Source organism: Rutidosis leptorrhynchoides, chromosome 3 (assembly GCF_046630445.1).
Source record: "Rutidosis leptorrhynchoides isolate AG116_Rl617_1_P2 chromosome 3, CSIRO_AGI_Rlap_v1, whole genome shotgun sequence".
Classification (NCBI taxonomy): domain Eukaryota; kingdom Viridiplantae; phylum Streptophyta; class Magnoliopsida; order Asterales; family Asteraceae; genus Rutidosis; species Rutidosis leptorrhynchoides.
The window spans coordinates 626729560-626736321 of NC_092335.1; the positions used below are offsets into that span (position 1 = coordinate 626729560).

General features: G+C 34.3%; 1 long non-coding RNA gene across 1 annotated transcript; it reads right to left on the reverse strand.

The window, feature by feature from the left end:
* Positions 1–3352: 3352 nt before the first annotated feature.
* On the reverse strand, positions 3353–4291 carry LOC139898991 (uncharacterized). Its single transcript, XR_011777244.1, has 3 exons — positions 4064–4291; positions 3653–3829; positions 3353–3550 (listed from the first exon to the last, which is right to left on the reverse strand). It is a non-coding gene; the product is annotated as an uncharacterized lncRNA (long non-coding RNA).
* Positions 4292–6762: the final 2471 nt, after the last annotated feature.

Sequence of the window (6762 nt, forward strand, 5' to 3'; positions counted from 1 at the left end):
GACTACCCGGAGGACGAGTAATCCGACATCATACTTTGATGTACGTAGCCTAGCAGGATTATTTCCTAGTTGTTTCCAATCTTTCTCTGGCTACCACAATATATTCATTCTAGAAAAAATTCGGGCTTGAAACATCTTGCAAGAAACTCAGAACCTCAACTACTGAAAAATTAATACGTTTATATTAATGCTTAAAACTATTTCTCTAAGAGTTATAGTCACTATAACCACGCAGACTTGTCTGAGCGGCCACTGAGTTGTTCAATGAAGCACACACCATCCGGGTTCAATTCCTGACTATGTCAAATTGTTCAAAAAGGGAGTGTGATTGGAGGGTGCGCATAATGCGCAATTCACCCGGTACCAGGTCTCGCGCTGGGGGGCTTATTTATACTCGTTATAGGAGAGTTTTCTCGCTAAAAAATAAATAAATTATAGTCACTATCGTTTAAAAACAAATATAGATTCAGACCAACGAGTATTAACTTTGTAGGGATTGTATGTATATCAACAAACAATATAGTGTATGCAGATGAGGTTGTGGGTGTTACTATGAGTCCTGTAGGTTCGAGTCCTGTTTTGGGCTCGAGATTGGCTACAACTGGTACTAACTGTTTGGGCAGGTCACACATGGTTTCGGATCAGACAACTTGTGGTGGGGTTTCGGCTTCGGGTAAGGGTGTTAATTCGGGAGGCGCGGTTGGAGTGAATTCAGGTCCTTATGACGTTCATTATTTGGAGATAGATGTGGCTTTGGAAAGTAATGGGTTCGTTAACAAAAAAAAGAAAATTGGGCGAGACCGTTAATGTTGTTGCGGGGCCGAAAGTGTCTCAATCGAATAGGTTGGCTACGTCATGTTTGTTAGACAATTTATCTAAGATTGCTACGGGTAATAGTGAGGGTAGGAAGCATTGTATTTGTACGGATGAGAAGTGCAAAGGTTTTTGTCGGAGTTGGTTCACACATTCGAATAAATTTCGTGGGCCCGGAGTGAAGAAGTATGGTGCTAAAGATAAAGGTAAGGTGAAGGAAAAGAAAAAGAAAAAGCATGTGTCGGACAACTCGTTTTGTTTACAGGATTGCAGCGAAGATGATACGAATGGAAAAGCGATCCAAAATGCGTTTAGAGACGCTCAAGTATATGGTTCTTGCAAGTGGTCTTACGTGGGCTCCGGATCGGGTCGATCGTTAGAAAAAGGAGGTTTTTTCGACGAGTTTAGAAAGCACGGTTTCACTCCGACGTGTTCTAACACTGGGGAAGGGGCCGAAAATGGTTCAACTTTTTCCTTCAAGGCTTGCGTGGAAGATGGAATTGCTAATAACAAAACCGGACAGGAGGAAGACGATGTCATTTAATAGGTTTGGATTTAGTGTTTTTTAGTTGATAGTTTTTTATCTTTTTCTTGTTTGTAGCTTGTTCGAAGGCTTTTGACGGGGCTCGAGTTTAGTTAGCTTTTGTTCGGTTTATGTTGTTAGGTGTAGTTTTCTGCCTTCGAGCCCTGCTTGCGTTTGCCTCGTGTCTCTTGTATTTTCGGCGTTTTCCTTTCTCTTTTCGGAAAAATGATTGATTATAAAGTTTTCGTTTTTTCGAAAAAAAAAAAAAAAAAAAAATAATCAACAATAATGGAAACAAATACGGAGTAGTACTAAAAGGTCAGGTAATTGAGGTAACCGGTTGTAGCCGGTAAACGAAAGGCGGAGGGTAAAGGGGCGTGAAATTATTTGTCGGTTTGCTTCATTTTTTTTGGAAATATAACAAATATATGTAAACGAGTTTTAAGGTTTGTGATATTACCGTTTATGGAAATGTTTCATCCTCCACTCACATTTTAATGGACCAATGCCATCTTCCCATTTCGGACCGTGCAATGTTGTACACTTGTACGTATGTTAAAAACGAGATAATACACAACCGTGCATTGCTGTGAAAAAATTATTTTGCTTCATAATTTAAACATTATTCATTTGTAAATATGACATATATATTGCATTGGAAAATTATTTGTAACAATAGGTGATTTTCGAATATACATTAAATATTTTTAGCAATTTATAGTTAGAATACGCATATTAAAAAGTATGTTCTTCGTTCGAATTTAATAGTCCACATAATTATCACATTGAACTTCTATTCAACTTTATATTTTTACCCATAGCTTTTTACATATTTTTGTTATATGCTTGAACTAAGACATAAAAGAATTTTACCTTATTATTATTATTTATTTATGAAATTAAACTATTAAACTGAGTCACCCATTCTGAAAAAAATAAATATGAACTATTAAATTGGTACGATGGAGTACAAATTTATCACATTAAAAGTAAAAAAGAATTAAAAATAAATATATTCTTATTCTTATCATTTATTAAAACACACTATTAATTTGGAAAACCAAAAAAAAAAAAAAAAAAAAAAAAAAAAAAAAAAAAAAAACTGGATTACTAAATTGAGATGAACACTGCAAGTATTTTAATTTTAAATTTGTTGCCTATACTTTTATTTGTGTATGATAATCTGTTAAATTTGCACATTAAAATCTTACGAAATATAATTGTAACTAGTAGAGGGGTGCGCGCATTGCCGCGCATTTTGCGAGCGATAGTCATCTCCATACGTAATCTCGTAAAGTCCTCTGCATAGTGCTACAAAAAGCATCATTAGCATAAACTGTGTGAAATTATTTAATGAGCATTTATATAATAATATAAAAAGCTAATGATCCAAGTAAACGCGGTAGTGCAGTACATGTCATGTGTTCATACTTTTAGGTTTTAGAGATTCAGCAACACAACAGATCAAATAATCAAAATAATTTAGTCATTATACCATTTATCAAAAAAGCATAAAATTACTTAAATTATTATACTATTTATAAAACACAAAGTTATCTAATCTCTTTATATCAAATCCAACAAATAATCAACGAAAATTTCCGCTTCCTTTATCACATCAACCAATATTTATGCTCGTATTATCATCACCATCATGGCTAAAATCATGAATCTGTGGAGACAATTCACGGATAACATTTGTACTGTTTTCATGAGGGTCCTAAAGAGACATCTAAGATTGAGATTTACAAACACCATAACAACACGCCATTTCAGCAGGTCTTTTTGTCAAGAATCGACAAAACCTGAGTTTCGTAAGCATGTACTAAACAAAAAACTAACCTTTTCAACCATCAAGTAGTTGCAACGCCTTAACAGTGTCGGTCGGAATGAACTTTGTTTGAAAGTAGCATTCCCTACTTGTTGCAAACAGAGAAAAACAACAAATGTTTAGGCATTTAGTGTTAAGGGCCGTGTCAAAAATGCAGCCAAGAGAAAGAGCAACTTACACTTTTACTACTGATTTGCGATTTCTGTTAACGTACGGACTGGATGAACGTAATCTTAATTCCTTCGATTTTACAAAAAGTTTCCAATATAGTCTCCCAAATTTAGAAATCAAAAGTAGCTTTGAGGCTAAATACATATATTTCCAACCAACAGAATGTGCATCACAGCCTCGTACCTAACATGCTTCCTAACGTATTTTTGCAGCTGAAATATGTCAAATTACAATCAAGGACGATCGATACGGTTACACTATGTCTAGTATTATATTTATATAAATTAAATCGAGGCAAGGCAGTATGAACATACATGGTTGCAAAAAATAAATTTTATCACCAAACTCGTATGTTGCCACGCCAAGATATGATCCAGTTATTTTCCATTTGCAAGGCTCAATTTATGAGAATTCGTTATCACAACCTCACATTTAAGGTGCTTTCCAACGTATATTCGCATTTTTGACATGGTTGCACCAAATACATAGTCCTGCAAAAAAAATACACATATCATTTTAACAACACAAACATGGTAGACAACTCATTAATAATACTATTGGAATACATTTAGGTAATAACCGTACAACAAATTGAAACAACCTTCAACATAAATTGAATGTGGTTTTTAGACCTAAAACTTATTAAAGAGATGGCAAAATTAGACCTAAACTCATTAAACTAAAGTGTAGCAAGATAAATTATTTTCATTAATGATTCATGTTACCTTGCTTAATGTTTAGCGGATGTTAAATGCAAAACCCAGTTCCTCCCTTTTCATGAGCAACCGCAACATCGAATAGCCACCAGAGATGCGATACGATCAAAGAATAAAAACCTTGTAAATCCACTTAATGCTCCCTGACAGTTAAACTTCAAAGTTACTGAAGTATAAAAAACACTCTATTAACTTCTTCCTTCTTTATTAGAGCAATGCACCCTAAACAATCAAACAATTATAAGGGAGCTGATACGTACACCACTTACTTTTTGCCATACACCACCAAAATTTAATTTTGGACCATTTTACCCTTTCTCATAATTAATTTAGAGAAAAGGGCCTTGAGTTAGAAAGGGTAAAATAGTCAAAGATTGTAGTTTGGTGGTGTATGGCAAAAAACAAGTGGTGTACGGATCAACTCCCCAATTATAACTCTAAACCATGGTTCCAATCGTCTATAATCATGGGTAAACAACAAACAAAAGCAATCAAATATTGTCTAATTGTGATGAAAACCAAATAAAAAATAAAAAAAAATCGAGAACACTTACAGTTGTTATATGTAGGCTTTAACAATTGTTGTAAGCTCATAAAAAAAAATCAAAATCATTTGCAACAGCAAGCAAAAAATTTAAAATTTCGATACACTTACAATAAGCAAACGTATGTAAAATTCTTCGATGGCTACAATAACGATGATAACAATTTTAGTTGGATTGCCTCAAACCCTAACTAATCGACCGAATACCTAATTTTTTCGCACAAATCTAATGATCAAAATCAAAGCGATGCCCAAAACCCTAATTTATACCGACAATGATGCTCGATTGTCAAGAATCACGAAAATAGTAAGTTTCCATTAATCTCGCAAAGTATGATTGAATCTCAAGTTGATTTTGAAAAATGACAACTTTCGCTCACTATTCCAATTTGGCCGAAGATGAGAAGGAAAAAAACATACCTTAAAGAATCTGGTGCAGCAAACATCTACAAATTTTTGTAATGAAGTATGAAACAAATGGTAGCGGTGGAGAAAATTGGTGAAGTAGAGAAAAAGATTAGTAAGTACTCTGTATTTAGAGTGAATAAAGCGATGAACATGGCAATGGTGTTTAGGTTGTGCCGGTGTAAATGCCGGCGAGGGTGGCGTTGGTGTTGACGGCGGCGAAGATGGTGGCAATGGTGATGTTAGAGAAGAGGCTGGATAGGATGGAGAGGAAGAGTCTGGATTAGTTAGAGAAAAAAAAACACAGCAAGGTGAGGTACTGTTATACTGTAGCGGGCAATCACACTTTACTGTTATACTGTAGCGGGCAATTACGCAAATTAGTATATTGTTAAATATAATTATAGATAAAAATAAAATTAAAAGAGAAGTTGAAAATACTAAAGGTAATTCAACCTTCGATTGTACTTCCAACATCGTCGCGAATTGAATTTTCTGTTAACGTGTGTGTGGGTGGCATACTATCGCGAATGTGGTTAAGTTGAATAAAACTTACTCTCTATAAAAGTTAATTATAGAGTTCCTACAAACATGGAAAATTATAAAGAAGATAGATAGAATCGAACATGTGCCATAGTGCGCCGACTAAACTTGAAAATGTTACATTACCAGCTGAGCCATTGTGTAGTAGTTAACAACTTGTCAAAATAGAAATATATTGTAAACCTTATCTATGTGGAAAAAACAAGACGGCAGCGTTTATCGAAAACGGCAATTTCTATTATAGTAGACGACTAGAATGCTCTTGGTGAAGAACCTCTAAAAGACGCATATCCTAGACTATATCGAATAGAAACATTAAAAGGCGCTAGTGTTGAAATGTCCCGTTCATATTGATTATAAACGTTCCATATTAATTGATTTCGTCGCGAGGTTTTGACCTCTATATGAGACATTTTTCAAAGACTGCATTCATTTTTAAAACAACCATAACCTTTATTTTATCGATAAAGGTTTAAAAAGCATTACGTAGATTATCAAATAACGATAATCTAAAATATACCGTTTACACACGACCATTACATAATGGTTTACAATAAGAATATATTACATCAAAAATAAGTTTCTTGAATGCAGTTTTTACATAATATCATACAAGCATGGACTCCAAATCTTGTCCTTATTTTAGTATGCAACAGCGGAAGCTCTTAATAATCACCTGAGAATAAACATGCTTAAAACGTCAACAAAAATGTTTGTGAGTTATAGGTTTAACCTATATATTATCAAATCATAATAATAGACCACAAGATTTCATATTTCAATATACATCCCATACATAGAGATAAAATTCATTCATATGGTGAACACCTGGTAACCGACATTAACAAGATGCATATAAGAATATCCCCTATCATTCCGGGAAATCCTTCGGACATGATATAAACGAATTCGAATTACTAAAGTATCCGGTACTTTGGATGGGGTTCGTTAGGCCCAATAGATCTATCTTTAGGATTCGCGTCAATTAGTAGATCGGTTTACTAATTCTTAGGTTACCAAGCAAAAAGGGCATATTCGGCTTCGATCATTCACCCATATAATGTAGTTTCAATTACTTGTGTCTATTTCGTAAAACATTTATAAAACTGCATGTATTCTCATCCCAAAATATTAGATTTTAAAAGTGGGACTATAACTCACTTTCACAGATTTTTTACTTCGTCGGAAAGTAAGACTTGGCCACTGGTCGATTCAC